At 50.0% G+C, this 26,435-nt stretch overlaps 1 protein-coding gene, 9 non-coding genes and 2 pseudogenes across 13 annotated transcripts in view; all 12 read left to right on the plus strand.

Moving 5' to 3' along the window:
• The window catches only part of VWA5B2 (von Willebrand factor A domain containing 5B2), a 115,581-nt gene that overhangs the window by 34,183 nt on the left and 54,963 nt on the right, over nucleotides 1-26,435 (plus strand). The window contains exon 1 of one of the 4 annotated variants that reach the window (XM_034441986.2): nucleotides 18,876-19,164. The exons of 2 other annotated variants lie outside the window; for them this stretch is intronic. The gene's annotated coding sequence lies outside the window, so the exon portion shown is untranslated. Of the gene's footprint in view, nucleotides 1-18,875; nucleotides 19,165-26,435 lie in introns of those variants that run through there. One more of the 4 variants, XM_034441985.2, reaches the window with a different exon arrangement.
• Nucleotides 924-1,042, plus strand: LOC148113019 (5S ribosomal RNA). Its single transcript, XR_015728693.1, has one exon. It is a non-coding gene; the product is annotated as a 5S ribosomal RNA (ribosomal RNA).
• LOC148113020 (5S ribosomal RNA) lies at nucleotides 2,179-2,297 on the plus strand. The gene has a single exon (XR_015728703.1). It is a non-coding gene; the product is annotated as a 5S ribosomal RNA (ribosomal RNA).
• Nucleotides 3,424-3,542, plus strand: LOC148113021 (5S ribosomal RNA). Its single transcript, XR_015728694.1, has one exon. It is a non-coding gene; the product is annotated as a 5S ribosomal RNA (ribosomal RNA).
• On the plus strand, nucleotides 4,679-4,797 carry LOC148113022 (5S ribosomal RNA). The gene has a single exon (XR_015728695.1). It is a non-coding gene; the product is annotated as a 5S ribosomal RNA (ribosomal RNA).
• Nucleotides 5,934-6,052, plus strand: LOC148113023 (5S ribosomal RNA). Its single transcript, XR_015728696.1, has one exon. It is a non-coding gene; the product is annotated as a 5S ribosomal RNA (ribosomal RNA).
• Nucleotides 7,178-7,296, plus strand: LOC148113024 (5S ribosomal RNA). The gene has a single exon (XR_015728697.1). It is a non-coding gene; the product is annotated as a 5S ribosomal RNA (ribosomal RNA).
• LOC148113025 (5S ribosomal RNA) lies at nucleotides 8,433-8,541 on the plus strand (annotated as a pseudogene).
• Nucleotides 9,678-9,786, plus strand: LOC148113026 (5S ribosomal RNA; annotated as a pseudogene).
• LOC148113027 (5S ribosomal RNA) lies at nucleotides 10,923-11,041 on the plus strand. Its single transcript, XR_015728706.1, has one exon. It is a non-coding gene; the product is annotated as a 5S ribosomal RNA (ribosomal RNA).
• LOC148113028 (5S ribosomal RNA) lies at nucleotides 12,168-12,286 on the plus strand. The gene has a single exon (XR_015728698.1). It is a non-coding gene; the product is annotated as a 5S ribosomal RNA (ribosomal RNA).
• LOC132709466 (5S ribosomal RNA) lies at nucleotides 12,787-12,905 on the plus strand. Its single transcript, XR_009620507.2, has one exon. It is a non-coding gene; the product is annotated as a 5S ribosomal RNA (ribosomal RNA).

A 26,435-nucleotide genomic window follows, 5' to 3' on the forward strand; every position in this document is an offset into this window, starting at 1 on the left:
TTTTCCAAGCAAGGCGGTTGTGAAGTGAATTGCATCTTTGCCACAGTGGTGACCAGAATCCCTGCCGTGGCCAAGTGAATCATCTGTCGTTAAGCGAGCCTGCTGGCCGCATTGGCTTTGCCTGTCGGACGCCCGCTGGGAAGATTACGAAGGAGCATCGCACGACCCTGGGACGGTGTAATTTTCATCAAGACGTGCCAGTCGCCCACCCCCGAATTTGGATCGCCTGGCCGTGGGGATGCTGCAACGGTCATAGGTGCGAACAACGGTCATGCGGCCCTTTTTACAGTGCCCATGGGCATTTCCAAGGTCGCTAGGTTAACGGTTTCAGCTCAAGGGCTATCTGTTTATATATGTGTGTGCACCTGTAGCTGCCTCTACCCGTGTCTATGTGTATGAATTCCGGAAAGCGAAAGAACGTTTTCGAAAACTAAAACCTATAGCCGACAAGAAGAACTGAGACGTCCTCTAAAAAGAGAGAAACCGCTTAAGTCGGGGTTTTAATTCCACCCTTCTTCTGCCGGCCTGCGCCAGTGACCAAGGTCTGGTTGGCAGCTGGCCTTTGCTCTCTGTTTGGCCAGAGTGTGGACGGCCTGCCCTGCAGGGCGGAGTGTGTGGCAGCTGCATTTTGCCTGCAGGTTCCATCGGAATGGAGCCCGGGAGCGACCAGCGGCCCGGCTCGGGAGCCGACCATGAGGCGTCCAGGCTTGCTAGGTTGAGGGGAGAAGGATGGAGTGGTGGGAAGAGCCCGAGAGGCACATCCCCAGAGCCGGTGTGTGCGGTAGAGACAGGCTGGGCGGCAGGCAAAGGAGGAGGGATGGGCCTGTGGGAATGCGATGAGACCCTGGCTCGGATTCCCTACGAGGGCTTGAACAGGGGGCGCTGCGGGTTGCTTAAAGGCAGCGGCAAGCAGCTTGAGTGCCGTCTACGGCCATACTACCCTGAAAGCGCCCGATCCCGTCTGATCTCGGAAGCTAAGCAGGGTCAGGCCTGGTTAGTACTTGGATGGGAGACCGCCTGGGAATACCGGGTGCTGTAGGCTTTTGCCCCCTTTTGCTGCCACTTTAAGTCTTTTGGTGCCGCTTGCAGCCTGGCCAACGGAAGGCAACCCTGCTTGCCCCAGCCCCGGCCCCGCCTGGGTCCCCCCCTCCCCAAGATACTCGATAGCCGCCCAATCAATCAAAGCTCGAAAGCTAAGTTTTGTGACAGGCAGGTAGTCCTTGGCTTACCACCGCAATTCAGCCCTAAGTTTCCCTTTTCCAAACAAGGCGGTTGTGAAGTGAATTGCATCTTTGCCACAGTGGTGACCAGAATCCCTGCCGTGGCCAAGTGAATCATCTGTCGTTAAGCGAGCCTGCTGACCGCATTGGCTTTGCCTGTTGGACGCCCGCTGGGAAGATTACGAAGGAGCATCGCACGACCCTGGGACGGTGTAATTTTCATCAAGACGTGCCAGTCGCCCACCCCCGAATTTGGATCGCCTGGCCGTGGGGATGCTGCAACGGTCATAGGTGCGAACAACGGTCATGCGGCCCTTTTTACAGTGCCCATGGGCATTTCCAAGGTCGCTAGGTTAACGGTTTCAGCTCAAGGGCTATCTGTTTATATATGTGCGTGCACCTGTAGCTGCCTCTACCCGTGTCTATGTGTATGAATTCCGGAAAGCGAAAGAACGTTTTCGAAAACTAAAACCTATAGCCGACAAGAAGAACTGAGACGTCCTCTAAAAAGAGAGAAACCGCTTAAGTCGGGGTTTTAATTCCACCCTTCTTCTGCCGGCCTGCGCCAGTGACCAAGGTCTGGTTGGCAGCTGGCCTTTGCTCTCTGTTTGGCCAGAGTGTGGACGGCCTGCCCTGCAGGGCGGAGTGTGTGGCAGCTGCATTTTGCCTGCAGGTTCCATCGGAATGGAGCCCGGGAGCGACCAGCGGCCCGGCTCGGGAGCCGACCATGAGGCGTCCAGGCTTGCTAGGTTGAGGGGAGAAGGATGGAGTGGTGGGAAGAGCCCGAGAGGCACATCCCCAGAGCCGGTGTGTGCGGTAGAGACAGGCTGGGCAGCAGGCAAAGGAGGAGGGATGGGCCTGTGGGAATGCGATGAGACCCTGGCTCGGATTCCCTACGAGGGCTTGAACAGGGGGCGCTGCGGGTTGCTTAAAGGCAGCGGCAAGCAGCTTGAGTGCCGTCTACAGCCATACTACCCTGAAAGCGCCCGATCCCGTCTGATCTCGGAAGCTAAGCAGGGTCAGGCCTGGTTAGTACTTGGATGGGAGACCGCCTGGGAATACCGGGTGCTGTAGGCTTTTGCTGCCACTTTAAGTCTTTTGGTGCCGCTTGCAGCCTGGCCAACGGAAGGCAACCCTGCTTGCCCCAGCCCCGGCCCCGCCTGGGTCCCCCCCTCCCCAAGATACTCGATAGCCGCCCAATCAATCAAAGCTCGAAAGCTAAGTTTTGTGACAGGCAGGTAGTCCTTGGCTTACCACCGCAATTCAGCCCTAAGTTTCCCTTTTCCAAGCAAGGCGGTTGTGAAGTGAATTGCATCTTTGCCACAGTGGTGACCAGAATCCCTGCCGTGGCCAAGTGAATCATCTGTCGTTAAGCGAGCCTGCTGGCCGCATTGGCTTTGCCTGTCGGACGCCCGCTGGGAAGATTACGAAGGAGCATCGCACGACCCTGGGACGGTGTAATTTTCATCAAGACGTGCCAGTCGCCCACCCCCGAATTTGGATCGCCTGGCCGTGGGGATGCTGCAACGGTCATAGGTGCGAACAACGGTCATGCGGCCCTTTTTACAGTGCCCATGGGCATTTCCAAGGTCGCTAGGTTAACGGTTTCAGCTCAAGGGCTATCTGTTTATATATGTGCGTGCACCTGTAGCTGCCTCTACCCGTGTCTATGTGTATGAATTCCGGAAAGCGAAAGAACGTTTTCGAAAACTAAAACCTATAGCCGACAAGAAGAACTGAGACGTCCTCTAAAAAGAGAGAAACCGCTTAAGTCGGGGTTTTAATTCCACCCTTCTTCTGCCGGCCTGCGCCAGTGACCAAGGTCTGGTTGGCAGCTGGCCTTTGCTCTCTGTTTGGCCAGAGTGTGGACGGCCTGCCCTGCAGGGCGGAGTGTGTGGCAGCTGCATTTTGCCTGCAGGTTCCATCGGAATGGAGCCCGGGAGCGACCAGCGGCCCGGCTCGGGAGCCGACCATGAGGCGTCCAGGCTTGCTAGGTTGAGGGGAGAAGGATGGAGTGGTGGGAAGAGCCCGAGAGGCACATCCCCAGAGCCGGTGTGTGCGGTAGAGACAGGCTGGGCGGCAGGCAAAGGAGGAGGGATGGGCCTGTGGGAATGCGATGAGACCCTGGCTCGGATTCCCTACGAGGGCTTGAACAGGGGGCGCTGCGGGTTGCTTAAAGGCAGCGGCAAGCAGCTTGAGTGCCGTCTACGGCCATACTACCCTGAAAGCGCCCGATCCCGTCTGATCTCGGAAGCTAAGCAGGGTCAGGCCTGGTTAGTACTTGGATGGGAGACCGCCTGGGAATACCGGGTGCTGTAGGCTTTTGCCCCCTTTTGCTGCCACTTTAAGTCTTTTGGTGCCGCTTGCAGCCTGGCCAACGGAAGGCAACCCTGCTTGCCCCAGCCCGGGCCCCGCCTGGGTCCCCCCCTCCCCAAGATACTCGATAGCCGCCCAATCAATCAAAGCTCGAAAGCTAAGTTTTGTGACAGGCAGGTAGTCCTTGGCTTACCACCGCAATTCAGCCCTAAGTTTCCCTTTTCCAAGCAAGGCGGTTGTGAAGTGAATTGCATCTTTGCCACAGTGGTGACCAGAATCCCTGCCGTGGCCAAGTGAATCATCTGTCGTTAAGCGAGCCTGCTGGCCGCATTGGCTTTGCCTGTCGGACGCCCGCTGGGAAGATTACGAAGGAGCATCGCACGACCCTGGGACGGTGTAATTTTCATCAAGACGTGCCAGTCGCCCACCCCCGAATTTGGATCGCCTGGCCGTGGGGATGCTGCAACGGTCATAGGTGCGAACAACGGTCATGCGGCCCTTTTTACAGTGCCCATGGGCATTTCCAAGGTCGCTAGGTTAACGGTTTCAGCTCAAGGGCTATCTGTTTATATATGTGCGTGCACCTGTAGCTGCCTCTACCCGTGTCTATGTGTATGAATTCCGGAAAGCGAAAGAACGTTTTCGAAAACTAAAACCTATAGCCGACAAGAAGAACTGAGACGTCCTCTAAAAAGAGAGAAACCGCTTAAGTCGGGGTTTTAATTCCACCCTTCTTCTGCCGGCCTGCGCCAGTGACCAAGGTCTGGTTGGCAGCTGGCCTTTGCTCTCTGTTTGGCCAGAGTGTGGACGGCCTGCCCTGCAGGGCGGAGTGTGTGGCAGCTGCATTTTGCCTGCAGGTTCCATCGGAATGGAGCCCGGGAGCGACCAGCGGCCCGGCTCGGGAGCCGACCATGAGGCGTCCAGGCTTGCTAGGTTGAGGGGAGAAGGATGGAGTGGTGGGAAGAGCCCGAGAGGCACATCCCCAGAGCCGGTGTGTGCGGTAGAGACAGGCTGGGCGGCAGGCAAAGGAGGAGGGATGGGCCTGTGGGAATGCGATGAGACCCTGGCTCGGATTCCCTACGAGGGCTTGAACAGGGGGCGCTGCGGGTTGCTTAAAGGCAGCGGCAAGCAGCTTGAGTGCCGTCTACGGCCATACTACCCTGAAAGCGCCCGATCCCGTCTGATCTCGGAAGCTAAGCAGGGTCAGGCCTGGTTAGTACTTGGATGGGAGACCGCCTGGGAATACCGGGTGCTGTAGGCTTTTGCCCCCTTTTGCTGCCACTTTAAGTCTTTTGGTGCCGCTTGCAGCCTGGCCAACGGAAGGCAACCCTGCTTGCCCCAGCCCCGGCCCCGCCTGGGTCCCCCCCTCCCCAAGATACTCGATAGCCGCCCAATCAATCAAAGCTCGAAAGCTAAGTTTTGTGACAGGCAGGTAGTCCTTGGCTTACCACCGCAATTCAGCCCTAAGTTTCCCTTTTCCAAGCAAGGCGGTTGTGAAGTGAATTGCATCTTTGCCACAGTGGTGACCAGAATCCCTGCCGTGGCCAAGTGAATCATCTGTCGTTAAGCGAGCCTGCTGGCCGCATTGGCTTTGCCTGTCGGACGCCCGCTGGGAAGATTACGAAGGAGCATCGCACGACCCTGGGACGGTGTAATTTTCATCAAGACGTGCCAGTCGCCCACCCCCGAATTTGGATCGCCCGGCCGTGGGGATGCTGCAACGGTCATAGGTGCGAACAACGGTCATGCGGCCCTTTTTACAGTGCCCATGGGCATTTCCAAGGTCACTAGGTTAACGGTTTCAGCTCAAGGGCTATCTGTTTATATATGTGCGTGTACCTGTAGCTGCCTCTACCCGTGTCTATGTGTATGAATTCCGGAAAGCGAAAGAACGTTTTCGAAAACTAAAACCTATAGCCGACAAGAAGAACTGAGACGTCCTCTAAAAAGAGAGAAACCGCTTAAGTCGGGGTTTTAATTCCACCCTTCTTCTGCCGGCCTGCGCCAGTGACCAAGGTCTGGTTGGCAGCTGGCCTTTGCTCTCTGTTTGGCCAGAGTGTGGACGGCCTGCCCTGCAGGGCGGAGTGTGTGGCAGCTGCATTTTGCCTGCAGGTTCCATCGGAATGGAGCCCGGGAGTGACCAGCGGCCCGGCTCGGGAGCCGACCATGAGGCGTCCAGGCTTGCTAGGTTGAGGGGAGAAGGATGGAGTGGTGGGAAGAGCCCGAGAGGCACATCCCCAGAGCCGGTGTGTGCGGTAGAGACAGGCTGGGCGGCAGGCAAAGGAGGAGGGATGGGCCTGTGGGAATGCGATGAGACCCTGGCTCGGATTCCCTACGAGGGCTTGAACAGGGGGCGCTGCGGGTTGCTTAAAGGCAGCGGCAAGCAGCTTGAGTGCCGTCTACGGCCATACTACCCTGAAAGCGCCCGATCCCGTCTGATCTCGGAAGCTAAGCAGGGTCAGGCCTGGTTAGTACTTGGATGGGAGACCGCCTGGGAATACCGGGTGCTGTAGGCTTTTGCTGCCACTTTAAGTCTTTTGGTGCCGCTTGCAGCCTGGCCAACGGAAGGCAACCCTGCTTGCCCCAGCCCCGGCCCCGCCTGGGTCCCCCCCTCCCCAAGATACTCGATAGCCGCCCAATCAATCAAAGCTCGAAAGCTAAGTTTTGTGACAGGCAGGTAGTCCTTGGCTTACCACCGCAATTCAGCCCTAAGTTTCCCTTTTCCAAGCAAGGCGGTTGTGAAGTGAATTGCATCTTTGCCACAGTGGTGACCAGAATCCCTGCCGTGGCCAAGTGAATCATCTGTCGTTAAGCGAGCCTGCTGGCCGCATTGGCTTTGCCTGTCGGACGCCCGCTGGGAAGATTACGAAGGAGCATCGCACGACCCTGGGACGGTGTAATTTTCATCAAGACGTGCCAGTCGCCCACCCCCGAATTTGGATCGCCTGGCCGTGGGGATGCTGCAACGGTCATAGGTGCGAACAACGGTCATGCGGCCCTTTTTACAGTGCCCATGGGCATTTCCAAGGTCGCTAGGTTAACGGTTTCAGCTCAAGGGCTATCTGTTTATATATGTGCGTGCACCTGTAGCTGCCTCTACCCGTGTCTATGTGTATGAATTCCGGAAAGCGAAAGAACTTTTCGAAAACTAAAACCTATAGCCGACAAGAAGAACTGAGACGTCCTCTAAAAAGAGAGAAACCGCTTAAGTCGGGGTTTTAATTCCACCCTTCTTCTGCCGGCCTGCGCCAGTGACCAAGGTCTGGTTGGCAGCTGGCCTTTGCTCTCTGTTTGGCCAGAGTGTGGACGGCCTGCCCTGCAGGGCGGAGTGTGTGGCAGCTGCATTTTGCCTGCAGGTTCCATCGGAATGGAGCCCGGGAGCGACCAGCGGCCCGGCTCGGGAGCCGACCATGAGGCGTCCAGGCTTGCTAGGTTGAGGGGAGAAGGATGGAGTGGTGGGAAGAGCCCGAGAGGCACATCCCCAGAGCCGGTGTGTGCGGTAGAGACAGGCTGGGCGGCAGGCAAAGGAGGAGGGATGGGCCTGTGGGAATGCGATGAGACCCTGGCTCGGATTCCCTACGAGGGCTTGAACAGGGGGCGCTGCGGGTTGCTTAAAGGCAGCGGCAAGCAGCTTGAGTGCCGTCTACGGCCATACTACCCTGAAAGCGCCCGATCCCGTCTGATCTCGGAAGCTAAGCAGGGTCAGGCCTGGTTAGTACTTGGATGGGAGACCGCCTGGGAATACCGGGTGCTGTAGGCTTTTGCCCCCTTTTGCTGCCACTTTAAGTCTTTTGGTGCCGCTTGCAGCCTGGCCAACGGAAGGCAACCCTGCTTGCCCCAGCCCCGGCCCCGCCTGGGTCCCCCCCTCCCCAAGATACTCGATAGCCGCCCAATCAATCAAAGCTCGAAAGCTAAGTTTTGTGACAGGCAGGTAGTCCTTGGCTTACCACCGCAATTCAGCCCTAAGTTTCCCTTTTCCAAGCAAGGCGGTTGTGAAGTGAATTGCATCTTTGCCACAGTGGTGACCAGAATCCCTGCCGTGGCCAAGTGAATCATCTGTCGTTAAGCGAGCCTGCTGGCCGCATTGGCTTTGCCTGTCGGACGCCCGCTGGGAAGATTACGAAGGAGCATCGCACGACCCTGGGACGGTGTAATTTTCATCAAGACGTGCCAGTCGCCCACCCCCGAATTTGGATCGCCCGGCCGTGGGGATGCTGCAACGGTCATAGGTGCGAACAACGGTCATGCGGCCCTTTTTACAGTGCCCATGGGCATTTCCAAGGTCGCTAGGTTAACGGTTTCAGCTCAAGGGCTATCTGTTTATATATGTGCGTGCACCTGTAGCTGCCTCTACCCGTGTCTATGTGTATGAATTCCGGAAAGCGAAAGAACGTTTTCGAAAACTAAAACCTATAGCCGACAAGAAGAACTGAGACGTCCTCTAAAAAGAGAGAAACCGCTTAAGTCGGGGTTTTAATTCCACCCTTCTTCTGCCGGCCTGCGCCAGTGACCAAGGTCTGGTTGGCAGCTGGCCTTTGCTCTCTGTTTGGCCAGAGTGTGGACGGCCTGCCCTGCAGGGCGGAGTGTGTGGCAGCTGCATTTTGCCTGCAGGTTCCATCGGAATGGAGCCCGGGAGCGACCAGCGGCCCGGCTCGGGAGCCGACCATGAGGCGTCCAGGCTTGCTAGGTTGAGGGGAGAAGGATGGAGTGGTGGGAAGAGCCCGAGAGGCACATCCCCAGAGCCGGTGTGTGCGGTAGAGACAGGCTGGGCGGCAGGCAAAGGAGGAGGGATGGGCCTGTGGGAATGCGATGAGACCCTGGCTCGGATTCCCTACGAGGGCTTGAACAGGGGGCGCTGCGGGTTGCTTAAAGGCAGCGGCAAGCAGCTTGAGTGCCGTCTACGGCCATACTACCCTGAAAGCGCCCGATCTCGGAAGCTAAGCAGGGTCAGGCCTGGTTAGTACTTGGATGGGAGACCGCCTGGGAATACCGGGTGCTGTAGGCTTTTGCCCCCTTTTGCTGCCACTTTAAGTCTTTTGGTGCCGCTTGCAGCCTGGCCAACGGAAGGCAACCCTGCTTGCCCCAGCCCCGGCCCCGCCTGGGTCCCCCCCTCCCCAAGATACTCGATAGCCGCCCAATCAATCAAAGCTCGAAAGCTAAGTTTTGTGACAGGCAGGTAGTCCTTGGCTTACCACCGCAATTCAGCCCTAAGTTTCCCTTTTCCAAGCAAGGCGGTTGTGAAGTGAATTGCATCTTTGCCACAGTGGTGACCAGAATCCCTGCCGTGGCCAAGTGAATCATCTGTCGTTAAGCGAGCCTGCTGGCCGCATTGGCTTTGCCTGTCGGACGCCCGCTGGGAAGATTACGAAGGAGCATCGCACGACCCTGGGACGGTGTAATTTTCATCAAGACGTGCCAGTCGCCCACCCCTGAATTTGGATCGCCTGGCCGTGGGGATGCTGCAACGGTCATAGGTGCGAACAACGGTCATGCGGCCCTTTTTACAGTGCCCATGGGCATTTCCAAGGTCGCTAGGTTAACGGTTTCAGCTCAAGGGCTATCTGTTTATATATGTGCGTGCACCTGTAGCTGCCTCTACCCGTGTCTATGTGTATGAATTCCGGAAAGCGAAAGAACGTTTTCGAAAACTAAAACCTATAGCCGACAAGAAGAACTGAGACGTCCTCTAAAAAGAGAGAAACCGCTTAAGTCGGGGTTTTAATTCCACCCTTCTTCTGCCGGCCTGCGCCAGTGACCAAGGTCTGGTTGGCAGCTGGCCTTTGCTCTCTGTTTGGCCAGAGTGTGGACGGCCTGCCCTGCAGGGCGGAGTGTGTGGCAGCTGCATTTTGCCTGCAGGTTCCATCGGAATGGAGCCCGGGAGCGACCAGCGGCCCGGCTCGGGAGCCGACCATGAGGCGTCCAGGCTTGCTAGGTTGAGGGGAGAAGGATGGAGTGGTGGGAAGAGCCCGAGAGGCACATCCCCAGAGCCGGTGTGTGCGGTAGAGACAGGCTGGGCGGCAGGCAAAGGAGGAGGGATGGGCCTGTGGGAATGCGATGAGACCCTGGCTCGGATTCCCTACGAGGGCTTGAACAGGGGGCGCTGCGGGTTGCTTAAAGGCAGCGGCAAGCAGCTTGAGTGCCGTCTACGGCCATACTACCCTGAAAGCGCCCGATCTCGGAAGCTAAGCAGGGTCAGGCCTGGTTAGTACTTGGATGGGAGACCGCCTGGGAATACCGGGTGCTGTAGGCTTTTGCCCCCTTTTGCTGCCACTTTAAGTCTTTTGGTGCCGCTTGCAGCCTGGCCAACGGAAGGCAACCCTGCTTGCCCCAGCCCCGGCCCCGCCTGGGTCCCCCCCTCCCCAAGATACTCGATAGCCGCCCAATCAATCAAAGCTCGAAAGCTAAGTTTTGTGACAGGCAGGTAGTCCTTGGCTTACCACCGCAATTCAGCCCTAAGTTTCCCTTTTCCAAGCAAGGCGGTTGTGAAGTGAATTGCATCTTTGCCACAGTGGTGACCAGAATCCCTGCCGTGGCCAAGTGAATCATCTGTCGTTAAGCGAGCCTGCTGGCCGCATTGGCTTTGCCTGTCGGACGCCCGCTGGGAAGATTACGAAGGAGCATCGCACGACCCTGGGACGGTGTAATTTTCATCAAGACGTGCCAGTCGCCCACCCCTGAATTTGGATCGCCTGGCCGTGGGGATGCTGCAACGGTCATAGGTGCGAACAACGGTCATGCGGCCCTTTTTACAGTGCCCATGGGCATTTCCAAGGTCGCTAGGTTAACGGTTTCAGCTCAAGGGCTATCTGTTTATATATGTGCGTGCACCTGTAGCTGCCTCTACCCGTGTCTATGTGTATGAATTCCGGAAAGCGAAAGAACGTTTTCGAAAACTAAAACCTATAGCCGACAAGAAGAACTGAGACGTCCTCTAAAAAGAGAGAAACCGCTTAAGTCGGGGTTTTAATTCCACCCTTCTTCTGCCGGCCTGCGCCAGTGACCAAGGTCTGGTTGGCAGCTGGCCTTTGCTCTCTGTTTGGCCAGAGTGTGGACGGCCTGCCCTGCAGGGCGGAGTGTGTGGCAGCTGCATTTTGCCTGCAGGTTCCATCGGAATGGAGCCCGGGAGCGACCAGCGGCCCGGCTCGGGAGCCGACCATGAGGCGTCCAGGCTTGCTAGGTTGAGGGGAGAAGGATGGAGTGGTGGGAAGAGCCCGAGAGGCACATCCCCAGAGCCGGTGTGTGCGGTAGAGACAGGCTGGGCGGCAGGCAAAGGAGGAGGGATGGGCCTGTGGGAATGCGATGAGACCCTGGCTCGGATTCCCTACGAGGGCTTGAACAGGGGGCGCTGCGGGTTGCTTAAAGGCAGCGGCAAGCAGCTTGAGTGCCATCTACGGCCATACTACCCTGAAAGCGCCCGATCCCGTCTGATCTCGGAAGCTAAGCAGGGTCAGGCCTGGTTAGTACTTGGATGGGAGACCGCCTGGGAATACCGGGTGCTGTAGGCTTTTGCTGCCACTTTAAGTCTTTTGGTGCCGCTTGCAGCCTGGCCAACGGAAGGCAACCCTGCTTGCCCCAGCCCCGGCCCCGCCTGGGTCCCCCCCTCCCCAAGATACTCGATAGCCGCCCAATCAATCAAAGCTCGAAAGCTAAGTTTTGTGACAGGCAGGTAGTCCTTGGCTTACCACCGCAATTCAGCCCTAAGTTTCCCTTTTCCAAGCAAGGCGGTTGTGAAGTGAATTGCATCTTTGCCACAGTGGTGACCAGAATCCCTGCCGTGGCCAAGTGAATCATCTGTCGTTAAGCGAGCCTGCTGGCCGCATTGGCTTTGCCTGTCGGACGCCCGCTGGGAAGATTACGAAGGAGCATCGCACGACCCTGGGACGGTGTAATTTTCATCAAGACGTGCCAGTCGCCCACCCTCGAATTTGGATCGCCCGGCCGTGGGGATGCTGCAACGGTCATAGGTGCGAACAACGGTCATGCGGCCCTTTTTACAGTGCCCATGGGCATTTCCAAGGTCGCTAGGTTAACGGTTTCAGCTCAAGGGCTATCTGTTTATATATGTGCGTGCACCTGTAGCTGCCTCTACCCGTGTCTATGTGTATGAATTCCGGAAAGCGAAAGAACGTTTTCGAAAACTAAAACCTATAGCCGACAAGAAGAACTGAGACGTCCTCTAAAAAGAGAGAAACCGCTTAAGTCGGGGTTTTAATTCCACCCTTCTTCTGCCGGCCTGCGCCAGTGACCAAGGTCTGGTTGGCAGCTGGCCTTTGCTCTCTGTTTGGCCAGAGTGTGGACGGCCTGCCCTGCAGGGCGGAGTGTGTGGCAGCTGCATTTTGCCTGCAGGTTCCATCGGAATGGAGCCCGGGAGCGACCAGCGGCCCGGCTCGGGAGCCGACCATGAGGCGTCCAGGCTTGCTAGGTTGAGGGGAGAAGGATGGAGTGGTGGGAAGAGCCCGAGAGGCACATCCCCAGAGCCGGTGTGTGCGGTAGAGACAGGCTGGGCGGCAGGCAAAGGAGGAGGGATGGGCCTGTGGGAATGCGATGAGACCCTGGCTCGGATTCCCTACGAGGGCTTGAACAGGGGGCGCTGCGGGTTGCTTAAAGGCAGCGGCAAGCAGCTTGAGTGCCGTCTACGGCCATACTACCCTGAAAGCGCCCGATCCCGTCTGATCTCGGAAGCTAAGCAGGGTCAGGCCTGGTTAGTACTTGGATGGGAGACCGCCTGGGAATACCGGGTGCTGTAGGCTTTTGCTGCCACTTTAAGTCTTTTGGTGCTGCTTGCAGCCTGGCCAACGGAAGGCAACCCTGCTTGCCCCAGCCCCGGCCCCGCCTGGGTCCCCCCCTCCCCAAGATACTCGATAGCCGCCCAATCAATCAAAGCTCGAAAGCTAAGTTTTGTGACAGGCAGGTAGTCCTTGGCTTACCACCGCAATTCAGCCCTAAGTTTCCCTTTTCCAAGCAAGGCGGTTGTGAAGTGAATTGCATCTTTGCCACAGTGGTGACCAGAATCCCTGCCGTGGCCAAGTGAATCATCTGTCGTTAAGCGAGCCTGCTGGCCGCATTGGCTTTGCCTGCCGGACGCCCGCTGGGAAGATTACGAAGGAGCATCGCACGACCCTGGGACGGTGTAATTTTCATCAAGACGTGCCAGTCGCCCACCCCCGAATTTGGATCGCCTGGCCGTGGGGATGCTGCAACGGTCATAGCTGCGGGTTGCTTAAAGGCAGCGGCAAGCAGCTTGAGTGCCGTCTACGGCCATACTACCCTGAAAGCGCCCGATCCCGTCTGATCTCGGAAGCTAAGCAGGGTCAGGCCTGGTTAGTACTTGGATGGGAGACCGCCTGGGAATACCGGGTGCTGTAGGCTTTTGCCCCCTTTTGCTGCTACTTTTAAGACTTTTGCTGCTTACTGCGTGGGAAAGAGAATGTAGTCCTGTGTTTTGTTGTGCAAATTCTATCTCAGCTTTATTTTCATAAACAACTCAAGGGAGCAATCCTATCTAATCTTCCCTCCTCCTTTTTTTCTCACAATCCTACGAGGTCCGGTTGTGTTGATAGAGAGTTACTGTCCAAAGTCATACTTATAGAATATTGTTTTCCTGGAGTGGAAATTGGTTGCTTAGATGTACATGGTTCATGCTAGTTTTTTACGTATTTTCTCACTTAATGGTACCAGGCTTTCATTTGATACTTAAAACAATATCACACAATAGTCTAGTTTAGTTTAGTTTTATTTATTAGTGTATGGAGTCCCGATCCAGAAAGGGACGCAACTGGCAGATCAGGTGAACGTGATGAAAAATCCTCCCAGTCACGGCCGTCAAGTGCTCTTCTAAAGACAGCCGTGAATCCAGGAGGACACCCAAGTTGCGAGCCCTCTCCGTGGGGGCCAGCGATTCGCCCGCAATAGTCAGCGATGGCGTCAACTGACTATATCGGGACGTCGGAAACCACAGCCACTCGGTCTTGGATGGGTTGAGCCTGAGCCTGTTCCTCCCCATCCAGATCCGCATGGCCTCCAGACACCAGGACATTACTTCAAGGGCATCGTTGGGGTGGTCCGGGGTGTCATAAGCGTACTGATGGAACTTCACCCCGAAACCATGGATGATCTCGCCCAGCGGCTTTACATAAATGTTGAACAGAAGGGGCGAGAGGACCGACCCTTGTGGCACCCCACATATGAGGGGCCTCAGGGACGACCTCTGCCCCCCTGCCAACACAGACTGCAACCGGTCAGAGAGAAAGGAGGAGAACTACCGTAGAACAGTGCCCCCCACCCCTAACTCTTCCAGCCAGTGCAGCATGATACCATGGTCGATGGTATCAAAAGCCGCTGAGAGATCTAATAGGACCAGGACAGAGGAGCAGCCCCTGTCCCGAGCCCTCCAGAGATCATCAACCAATGCGACCAATGCCGTTTCCGTGCTGTACCCAGGCCTGAAGCCCGACTGGAACGGATCCAGATACATCGTTTCATCCAGGTACTGGGGAAGCTGTCGTGCAACCACACTCTCAACAACCTTCGCCACAAAACGAAGGTTGGAGACCGGACGATAATTAGCCAACACTGCTGAGTCCAGGGAAGGCTTCTTGAGGAGAGGCCTCACCACCGCCTCTTTCAAGGCGGCGGGGAAGTCACCCTCACCCAACGAAGCATTTATAATCCCCTGGAGCCAGCCTCGCATCACGTCCCGGGAAGCCAGCACTAACCAGGAGGGGCACGGGTCCAATAAACAAGTGGTCGCGTTCAGTTTACAATAGATATTACATCTGTAGCGATCCTCCGTGAACCGAATTATGGTTTTCCGAAAGGTGCTTTTCAAAAGGGAAGTGGACATTCTTTCCTTTTTTTGAAGACGTTTCGCTTCTCATTTTAGAAGGTTCTTTAGCTCGAAAAGAAAAGAAAAAAGAAGGAAAAGTATAGAAAGTCTAGTTGCCGTTTGAAAAGCACCTTTGGGACAGGAAGTCATGTATTTCCAGTAGAACATCTTATTCCCTTTGTGGCATTAATCTGTGGATTAACAGATCCTTGTCATTTTGCACTTTCTACTGTTTAATATTTGTATGCAAGATTAGTGTTGCTAGGGCAACTTCAGAACATCTGTGTATTCAAAATCCATGGAGAGCACCCATGCCCTGCTGTTGGAGAGGCCACGTCTTGTTTTATCAACGTATACAATTCCAGATTTGGCCTCAAAATGTTTGAGAAAGTAAGAATGCTGATATTTTGTGGGATAAAATGTTGCTATACATTTTAGATCGCGAGCCCATGAAATTTGCATTTTCTCAATATAAATGAATAGGACTAAAGAGTTTTAATTTGCAAAAGCAAGACAGTTGTTAAGCGAGTCTTTGTCCCGTTTTATGACCTTTTTTGCCAGTTGTTAAGCGAATCGCTGCCGTTGTTATATTAGTCACTCAATTATTAAATGAAAGGTTCCTTTCAACTCTGTTAATCTGTTAAAGCGGCTTCCCCAATGACTTTGCTTGTCAGAAAGTTGCAAAAGATGATCTAATGACCCCAGAACCCAACTGTCCTTAATAAATGCCAGTTGCCAAACATCCCAATTTTGATCACATGACCATGGATGGGGATGATGCAATGGTCATGTGATAAAACAGTCATAGGTCACTTTTTTCAATGCTGTTGTAACTTTGGTCACTAAACAAATGATTGTAAGCCAAGGACTATCTGTAATTCTGAGCTGAGAGAGACTGTCTAGCAGGGGTGAAATGTACTTACCTTTCCTATGCACCATCATCTGAGCATGTGCAAAGCCTTCTACTCATGCGCAGATGGTCAAAACCAGGACATGACGACATACCGCTTTGGGGGGGAGCCTCCCACCGCCGTGCTCTCAGTTCTCTGAACTACCCGCCGCTGGCGCTATTGGCTTCCACGAGCTGGAAGGATTCAGAAGAAAAGATGCATGAAAAAGAAGAAGAAGAAGTTAAGAGAATGGGATAAAAGGAGAAAATCAACAAGAAGTGGAATTTTTGAGAGATCAAGAGAAAATGGTTAAAGAGGGGAAGGTTAGTGGAAAGGAGGAAGGAAAATAAGGTACATATTAGTAGATTTAAGGGAATTGTACAATATTAATATTATTAATTGTGGATAGTCAACCAAGTTAAAGGGTTTTTATGTAAGATTTGAATATGATGATATATATTGCTCATAGTAAAACAGAAGAGCAGATGGAATATGAAATGGCAATTTGGTTTAATTTTGAAGACAATTTAAATTAAGAGACGAAGTTGAAATGTTAAAAAGTGGGATGGGGAATTTGAGAAATATATCTAGCAATGGAGAAATAAGGTAATTAATTGTTGTTATTGTAAGAGATTAGGAATTAAGGGCAATTAGTGATATTGTTTATGTATTAAGAAGTAAATAAGTTAAGATAAAGAAGTATGGAAAGAGAATATTATGGCTGAAATTGGAAACAGAGATATGATGTAAAATGGATTATGTATATGAAAGGATACACAAGAATGATCCGGACAACACTTTGTTCATAAAATATGTATGTTTGGGGGTGGGGGTGGGGGTGACAAAAAAATTGCAATAAAAACTGGTTTCATAAAAATTACTGCAGTTGTTAAGTGAATCGTTGCAATCGTTAAGATAGTAACGCGGTTGTTAAGCGAACCTGGCTTTCCCATTGACTTCGCTTGTCAGAAGGCCGCAAAAGGGGATCTCACGACCCCAGGACACTGCGACTGTCATAAATATGAGTCAGTTGCCAAGCGTCTGAATTCTGATCACGGGGATGCTGCAACAGTTATAAGTGTGAAAAACGGTCATAAGTCACTTTTCAGTGCCACTGTAACTTCAAACGGTCACTAAACAAATGGTTGTAAATTGAGGATTGCCTGTACAGGCAGCTGAAATCCAACTTGCAGAAGACAGTAGCAGAGGTTTGTTTTCCTCGATAAAAAGTATGCTATTCTTGTGATTTACCTCTTGTATTTTATTAATGCTGGCAACTTTGCTCTTGGCTTGGTCCCAGGACTGGAATAGGAAACTGCCTGGAGCAACCAAGATAAGGAATGGGAGGGGTTGAAGTTTCAGCACTGGATGCGTCATTGTTTAAGGAGGTCCACCAATATTTTGGCTGCAAAAATCCAGACAAGCTTCAGGTGGCAGCCAGACATGCCATTTTTCTGTAGTGTCTTGTGGTTGTCCAGATATTTTGCAGCACAAATAGGCCTGGTTAGGAAGGGCCACTCTTTCCCAGGTGAGGCAGAAGCTTTAGTGTTTAGCTCACCCTTCATTCAAGGAGAGGAAGCCTGAAGGGAGAAAGAAAAATAACGGTAGTTCTACTAGGTAACTAGGAAGTAGATTATTAGACAGCTATACAGACACTGCTTAGCACAGGGTATGGTTCGTTCTGTCTGTCTGTCTGCCTGCCTGCCTGCCTAGCTATCTGTCTGTCTACCTCTGTCTCTCTCTGTCTCTGTCTCTGTCTCTCTCTCTCTCTATCTATCTATCTATTCATCTATGTCTCTGTCTGTCTGTCTGTCTGTCCGTCTGTCTATCTCTGTGTCTGTCTGTCTGTCTGTCTGTCTATCTGTCTGTCTATCTATCTATCTATCTATCTATCTATCTATCTATCTATCTATCTATCTACCCATCCATCCATCCATCCATCCATCCATCCATCCATCCATCCATCTATTCTATCATCTATCTATCTATCTATCTATCTATCTATCTATCTATCTATCTATCTATCTATCTATCTACCTATCCATCCATCTATCCATCCATCCATCCATCCATCCATCCATCCATCCATCCATCTATCTATCTATCTATCTATCTATCTATCTACCTATCCATTCATTCATTCATTCACATACATACAAACCAGGGGTGGGTTCTACTCAGTGGTGGGTTGCCCCCGGTTCGCACCGGTTCTATAGAACCGGTAGTAAAACCGGCGGGAGGCTCCGCCCACTGACCCTGATGTCATCAAAATGCTTCTGTGCATGTGCAGAAGAGAGAGCGCGCGCAAGCGAAGCAAGCACACACCCACGGCCCCATTGCGAACCGGTAGTAAAGGTAAGTCAAACCCATCCAAAATGTGCAGAAGCATTTTGATGACATCAGGGTCAGTGGGCGGAGCCTCCAGCTGGTTTTACTACCGGTTCTATAGAACCGGTGCAAACCAGGGGCAACTCACCATTGACACATATATACATACATACAGACAGACAGACAGAGAGAGAGACAGACAGAGAGACTGACACTCATTACCTCGAGTAAAGTAAATTGAACCACTAGATGTGCAAGAATAATTACCCTGTAAGGATGGGAAACTATTTTATTGTTATTGCAAGACTCCGACTTCCGACTGCAATTGCAAGTTGCCCTTGTTTAAACTGAGCTGTCTACTGGGGAGTAAAGTGACCAACATCATAAGGAGTCAGAGGACTATAAAGTTGAAAATAAGGTTCGTGTTTTCAGGAGTCAGAGGACTATAAAGTTGAAAATAAGGTTCGTGTTTTCATTTCCTCTTTGGATAAAGAAGAATGTTTGGTATGCAGTGCCTGCAGTTACTTAGATCTCTCCTTTTAACATTTTGGACTTTTCTCCAGTTCTAAGATCTATTGCTCTCTGCTATTCCTTGAGATAGCAGAAACTGCTCTGGAAGGTTGCACGTAAATCAACTTTGCATCTTTTAAACAAAACAGCATGGAGGATTCCAGATACAAGGTCTACCTTTCTTGGAGGTAAAATTGGGCTTTGGGTCCAAATTGTGTACAGGTAGTCCTTGACTTACAACAGGCTGTTTAGTGACTGTTCAAAGTTACAACAACTTAAAAAAGTGACTTATGACTGCTTTTCCCACGACCATTGCAGCATCCCTGCGGTCATGTGATCAATTGACTCATATTTATGACAGTTGCAGTGGTCTGGGGGTCACGCGATCCCCTTTTGCAACTTTCTGACAAGCAAAATCAGAAAAACCAGATTCACTTAACAACTTGACTCGCTTTAACAAAGGAAGGTTGTAAAGTGGGGGCAAAACTCACTTAAATGCCTCGCTTAGCCACCTGAAATGTTGGGCTCAGTTGTAGTAGTAAATTGAGGACTACCTGTAATTTGGAGTGTGTGTGGGGGGGGGAGTTTCTCTCTAGTCTAGATGCCTTTCAAAGACTTTCTTCCTGTTTCCGGGCCCAATTCTGACAGGTGTACTTCATCATCTGGATAAAGGCAAACTAGCCCTTGTTGAGAATTAGCTGTCTTCTTCTCTCTGTTAGCAGAGTTATGCAGATGTCCTGGCCCTTTAACTGGGATCTGCTTGGACCTGCTCAGTTCCTTTTCTTCTGGCAGAGAGGAAGCAGAGATATAGTGCTATAGCACTGAGGAAGCCAGTACAGAAGAGAGCCTGCAGCAGAGAGGGTGTGAGTGTACGGGCGAGCAAATGCACAAAGAAGTGGGAAACCTGCCAGTTTTCCCCTTGCAAGGGAAACGACAGAAGCTGGGGGCTTGCAAAATTAGACTTCTGCTCACCATCGATGACAGGAGGGCACCCCAAAGTGGGAGGATGCTCAAGCCATATTCATTCGTCTAAAATCAAGCTGGTTAAGACTGCAGACTGTGTGACATTCTCCAGGTAAGCCTTTACATGTCAACTCTATTGGTTAACTTTGATGACAGTAAGTGAGTGGTAGTAGAGTAAGTGGGTCTGGATTGCATATGAAGAGACACCAAAGTATTGGGATCCTATCTTTTTGGATAGCCTCCTATGGATAGGATATTCCTGGGCAAAACTCTTGAATAATGAACAACTTACTCATGCTTTTCAAAAAGAAAATGCTTAATTGCTAGGTAAGTATTTTAATGATCAAGAGACTCCTACCATGTTTCCCAAAAAATAAGACCCTGTCTTATATTTTTTTTGAACCCTGAAATAAGTGTTTGGCCTTATTGCCATACGCTCAAAAGCCCGATTGGGCTTATTATCAGGCGATGTCTTATTTTGGGGGAAACAGGGTAACCCATATTTTTTTGTACAGAAGAAGGACATGACCCATATATTGGGGTATATCAGGAAAGAGTCCTGCTGCTGCATCATAGATAGACCTGTAGTTATGTATTATTGCACATCTACCATATTAATTATTTACTGTAATATAATGTCCCACAAAATGTTTCCGAGTCTCCCTTGTAAAAATCCCCAGCTCGGAGGCACACGAGACCGAACAACCGATTGAGAAATAAAGGAGATCTGGACAAGAGGCCTTTAGACGGTCCAGTCAACTGTGTTTGAGGGCTCAGCTTGCCTTGATAATTCATCAACCGTCCTAAATTTTATCTAGGATTGCTTCCTTGGTGGACTTTTACTTCACCAATTCAGGTGAAAGGAATCCATCTTTCTGGCCCATTCGCTTGGGTTGCTGAAGGCATCACAAATCAAGATCACTTTAACGGGTATTCATTTTGGTTTGCGGGTTTGCACATGCACCAGGTCTACATTTTTATTTTTTTGCTTGCTACATTTATATTCCACTTTTTTTTTCTCACGCACTCATCCCGATGTACATGGCATCCCCTTCTCCATTTTCCCCCATGACAACCCTGTGGAATAGATTGGAAATTAAGGGTGGATGTGAACCTAGATTTTCATGGTATTAGTTTCAAGCCTTAACCACTACTGGGGATACTGTCTGGATGGAACATCTGAGAACAAACGAGAAACCCTCTTTTAATGTCTTATTTTTCTTATCTTGTAGCTACTTAAATCATCAGGCCCAATTTATCACACTTAAGTCCTGCTGCGATAGAGAGATTCTGCCAGTATTAAAATGTGATTGATGTAATCAAAAAGTTTTAGGAAGGAAGATAAATTGCACGCCTGGGGCGAAAGTTATCAAAATACAGTTGGTGAAATTTCTCAGATCATCCGGACTCAATGCAATTGTTACAGTATTTCCCAGGACCGGAACAAAATCTTTTCTGTTTTTTCCCCCCTTTGACTCATCGTTCCCAGTTTACGTTGAAAGGCTTCCAAGCATTAATGTACACATTCAAGGATGCGTCTGCAAATGCTGATCTCCTGCTCATCAGATTTCTATCTTTGTCTTTGCTACTTTTGTTTGGGCAAGTTCATAATATTACAAACAGTTTGGAAGCCAGAAAATAGTCAAAGATGCTTGAGAGATTTATGCTTCGGAAGGTGCAGGTAGTCCTCGACTTACAACCATTGGTTTAGTGACCGTTTGAAGTTACAACGGCACTGGAAAAAGTGACTTAATATGACCGGTTTTCACACAACCCTTGCATCATCCCCAATGGTCATGCGATCCAAATTTGGGCACTGGCACCCGGCCATGTATTTCTGACAATTGTATTGTCCCAAGGTTGTGAGTTCACCATTTGTGTCTTTCCTAGCCGGCTTCTGACAAGCAAAGTCAATGGGGGGAAAGCCAGATTCGCTTAACCATTGCATGATTCACTTAAGAGCTGCAGTGATTCGCTTAACAACTGTGGCAAAAAAAGGGGGGGGATAGGACCCAATCAGGGGTGAAATCCAAATTTTTTCCCTACCAGTTCTGTGGGCGTGGCTTGGTGGGCGTGGCAGGGGAAGGATATTGCAAAATCTCCATTCCCACCCCACTCCAGGGGAAGGATATTGCAAAATCTCCATTCCCACTCCACTCTGGGGCCAGCCAGAGGTGGTATTTGCCGGTTCTCCAAACTACTCAAAATTTCCGCTACCAGTTCTCCAGAACCTGTTAGAACCTGCTGGATTTCACCCCTGGACCCAAATCACTTAACTGCCTTTCTTAGCAATGGAAATTTCTAGCTCAGCTATGGTCGTAAGTAGAGGACTACCTCTACAGTAAGCCAAGAGCGGTCTTCTTAGGCCAGGCAAAGCATAAGATCCTCTGGCTGCATATTTTATTCATGTTGCATGACTTGTCTTCCTAGTAGCAACCAGCTTAACAGCCTGTCATTTAACAAACAAACACCTGGAAAAGTTGCCGCATGAAAGATCAAGCAGAGATTTCCTCTGTTGTGCCAGGGAAATAAATGGGTGAATGTTGCAAGAAACACATTTCGGCTAATATTTGGGAAACCTTTTTACCAGTAAGATTTGTTCAACAGTGGAGCAGATTAATTCAGGGGATAGTGAGCTCTCCTTTAATGGGGCCATTCAGTGTTACCAAAGGGACACGTCCATGAAATCGTTGGGAGCCAGGCTCGATTTGTAAGAAACTCTAACCAAAGTTCTCTGCCCTGGAGAAACCACTGTAGAGTCTGTACAAGTTGGCCTCGACCTACAACCACAATTGAAACCGAAATTTTTGTTGCTGAGTGAGACATTTGTTAAGTGAGTCTTGCCCCATTTTACTTCTCACAGCTGTTAAGTTAGTAACTCGGTTAAGTAAAAGCAGCTTCCCCATTGACTTTGCTTGTCATGAGGTCGCAAAAAGTTTACTTAAAAAGCAGAGACATCACCCTGCCAACAAAAGTGCGTATAGTCAAGGCGATGGTTTTCCCAGTTGCAATGTATGGCTGGGAAAATTGGACCATAAGGAAGGCCGAGCGTCAAAGAATTGAGGCCTTTGAACTCTGGTGCTGGAGAAGATTCCTGCAAGACCACAAGGCGATCCAACCGGTCAGTCCTAGAGGAGATCAACCCTGACTGCTCTTTAGAAGGCCAGATCCTGAAGATGAAACTCAAATCCTTTGGCCACCTAATGAGAAGGAAGGACTCACTGGAGAAGAGCCTAATGCTGGGAAAGATGGAGGGCAAAAGAAGAAGGGGATGGCAAAGAACGAGGTGGCTGGATGGAGTCACTGAAGCAGTCGGCGTGAGCTTCAATGGACTCCAGAGGATGACAGAGGACAGGAAGGCCTGGAGGAACGTTGTCCATGGGGTCGTGATGGGTCAGGTACGACCCATCAGGCACAGGTTCGCAACTAACAACAACAAGGTCACAAAAGCTAATCACATAACCCCAGGACACTGCAACGATCAAAAATATGAGTCAGTTGCCAAGAGTCTGAATTTCGATTATGGGATTCTGGGGATGCTGCAACAGTTGTAAGTGTGAAAAATGGTCATAAGTCACTTTTTCCAGTGAATTCCAACAATGAAGTGTTGTAAGTCGAGGACTATCTATATTGAAGAAGGGGATTGGATGAGGTGACTTCCAAGATCCTCTCCCAGCTCCCTAATTTTGTCCTTTATTCCACTTCTCTGGAATAAAAGGGTCAAATTCACATAAAATGTTGAAATCGCACCATCTGAATTCATGTCTCTTCTTCTTAGATCCTCCTGGTTTCATTCTAAAAGAAACAGATGTATTTCTGTTAGAGTGTTTGCCAAGCTAAATTGAAAAATAGTACAATTTTTTTTAAAAAAACCTATCAAACAATTGTGAGAACTGGTAGCAGCAGCAAATCTGTTATTTTTAATTTTTAATACAGTAAAGGTTGATATATGGGGAGGGAAAACACTTTTACGGTCTCCCATAATTTTAAAAAGTGACGGGGTCACGAGAGAAAAAAGTTTCAGGAACACTTCTGTGTACCCTAAACCTGTGTTTCTCAATCCTGACAATTTTAATATGGGTGGAATTCAACTCCCAGAATTCCTCAGCTAACAATGCTGACTGAGGAATTCTGGGAGTTGAAGTCCACAACTGTTCTGTCTCTAAGGAGTTGAAGATTTCATTCTTACACCTCTTTCTCCCTCCTTTTGTTGGGCGGGAGGACGTACTACCTACCACCTGTCTTTTACTTTTGTCATGGATATCTGGTTTCAAACTAACCTTGTTGTTGCTTTCACTAATTTAGCACTTTTTGTTTTTTTACATTTTTACTGAATAACTTTTAACAAGATAAAAACAATGCATATATTACAAAAGAAAGAAATTAAGGAATAGTGAATGGATATAGTAAGAAAGAACCAGTGGTTCGAATCCCTAGTGCCGCATAACGGTTTGAGCTCCCGTTACTTGTCCCAGCTTCTGCCAACCTAGCAGTTCGAAAGCACGTAAAAAATACAAGTAGAAAAATAGGGACCATCTTTGGCGTTTAGTCATGCTGGTCACATGACCACTGAGACGTCTTCGGGCAGCGCTGGCTCTTCGGCTTTGAAACGGAGATGAGCACCATTCATCGGAGTCGGGAACGACTAGCACATATGTGCGAGGGGAACCTTTACCTTTATAGTAAGAAAGGAAGTAGAAATAAAAAAGGAAAAAATGATAAAGGAGTGACTTCCGATCTTTTGGATAGCATTTATAAATGTAATTTATGTTTTACCATTTCACTCTAAGTTTATATCATAACTTCGTCCTTTTTTTTCAGCAAAAAGTCCATAAGGAGTTTCCAGTTAACTGATTAATATAGTTGTTGATCTTTCTGTAATCACACATTAATTTTGCCACCTCTTCTATTTCCATCGTCTTTTCCAACCGTTCTTACATTGTGGGTGTTTCTGAGCCTATTTTTGTGCATATAATTAGTCTCAGTAATCAAAAAAGATTGCTGGCAGCGATAATCATATAAAAGAAAAAAAAACCACCAATCTGCCACAGCTCTTTTCCAATTGATTGCTTGCCAAAATATTAGAAGAGTGAGGAGGTTTGAGAAAACGGATAATGTTGATGAATACATTGATAAACAATGTTAATTGTCTTTGAACCAAAGTGAGAAAGGTTTTAAGAAAAATGTCGCCTGCCTTCTGTGTACACACATAACATTGTGTTCGGACCTTTCACTTCAACTGGATAGGTGAAAGAGGATCTTTGAAAACATTAATAAAACTGCAGGGCTCTCGATTCCCCGTGACTGATAAGCGAAAGGAAAATCACAGGGATGAAAATCTGTGGGTGTGCATTTATTCATTATAAACTGCCTTCCAGCTGCCTACATAAAACATATCAAGGCCAGATGGGCCTTGTTTACCTTGAAAAGATAAAGGTAAAGGGTAGCGATGATTAAATCACATGAAAGGAGCCTGTGGAAGTTTCCTGATAAGCCCTTGGTCAACAATTCATTGAGGTTGTAGCTAGTCAGTGTCATGGCAATTAACGGGGATGTTTAATTGGACGTTTAAAGCAGAGGCTCCTAAGATTGGGACGAGACTCTGGAAAGAGTGCAGAGAAGAGCAACAAAAATGATTAGGGGCCTGGAGCAGCGGTGGGTTCCTCATTATGTTGCTACCGGTTTGCCGTGTGCACACATGCTCGCTTCGTGCGCATGTGTGCCCAGTTCGTGCACACGCCTGCCTTCTGCGCATGCGCCCAGCCTCAAAAACGTGCCTAAATAGGATGGCATAGAGCCAGGGCGGGTGGGTGGGCTTGGGTCCATCCACGATTTCCTCTACCAGTTCGGGCAAACCGGTCTAAACCAGCTGAATACCACCTCTGGACTGGAGGCTAAAACATATGAAGAATGGTTGCAGGAATTGGATATGTCTAGTTTAATGAAAAGAAGGACTAGGGGAGACATGATAGCAGTCTTCCAATATCTCAGGGGCTGCCACAGAGAAGAGGGAGTCAAGCTATTCTCCAAAGCACCTGAGGGCAGGACAAAAAGCAATGGATGGAAACTAACCAAGGAGAGAAGCAACTAAGGAGAAATTTCCTAATAATCAAGATATGTTTTCAATGGCTTCCTGGAGTTTCCAAAGTCTGGTTTCTAACACAAGAACGGCAAGGCAGCTGAATGTTTTAACCTTCCCGAATAGGCTTAGTTCAAACCACTTTGTTGATGTTGGCTTACATTTGGGCCAGATGTTCTTGGGGAATCATTTGGGCCCTTGCTTTTCCTCAATGTTTTCCCCCACAGGGACCACATTTTCAGTGTTGTCCATCAGAAAAGGAAAGGTGGATGAGCCAGCGTTGCTGCCCCTTTTAACACTAAAATCTTGTTAGATTAAAAACGGGTATTTTCCCTCCCTCGCGTCTGCCGGAGTCCCCATTTTGATTAAGAAGCACTCAGCTCATACAGAGAGGAATGGAAAACAGCCTCTGAGATCGGTCTAGGTCTACTTCCAGTTGGAGTGGTTCCAAGCACTTACGAAGATTCCTCCATAAGGGAAATTGCAATTGGTTGCTTTCCACTCTATTGGATATATAAACTCACTTTTTTTCTATATTCACCCCTCCTTCCCATTCCATAATAAATGTGTTACCGGTATGGATGCAGAAAGATCCTGGACAGAAGAACTGTCTTCAAAGTTGTGCGACAGGCAGTTGGCAGCCTTGTAGGAAATGGGACAAGTTTCTGTCGTGACTGCATCTCAATGTTGGAGAACCATTTGTCTGAAGTGGTGTGAAGTGTGGGCAGGGGGTGGACTAGAAGACCTCCAAGGTCCTTCCAACTTTGTTATTCTATTCTATTCTATTCTATTCTATGCTATGCTATGCTATGCTATGCTATGCTATGCTCTGCTCTGCTCTGCTCTGCTCTGCTCTGCTATGCTATGCTATGCTCTGCTATGCTTTGCTATGCTATTCTATGCCATGCCATGCCATGCCATGCTTATTTTATTTTATTCTATTCTATTCTATTCTATGCTATGCTATGCTATGCTATGCTATGCTCTGCTCTGCTCTGCTCTGCTCTGCTCTGCTCTGCTCTGCTCTGCTCTGCTATGCTATGCTCTGCTCTGCTCTGCTTTGCTATGCTATTCTATGCCATGCCATGCCATGCCATGCCATGCCATGCCATGCCATGCCATGCTTATTTTATTTTATTCTATTCTATTCTATTCTATTCTATGCTATGCTATGCTATGCTATGCTATGCTATGCTATGCTATGCTATGCTATGCTATGCTATGCTATTCTATTCTATGCCATGCCATGCCATGCCATGCCATGCTTATTCTATTCTATTCTATGCTATGCTATGCTATGCTAT

Source organism: Pantherophis guttatus, chromosome 6 (assembly GCF_059756535.1).
Source record: "Pantherophis guttatus breed Tessera chromosome 6, ASM5975653v1, whole genome shotgun sequence".
NCBI classification, from domain to species: Eukaryota; Metazoa; Chordata; class Lepidosauria; order Squamata; family Colubridae; genus Pantherophis; species Pantherophis guttatus.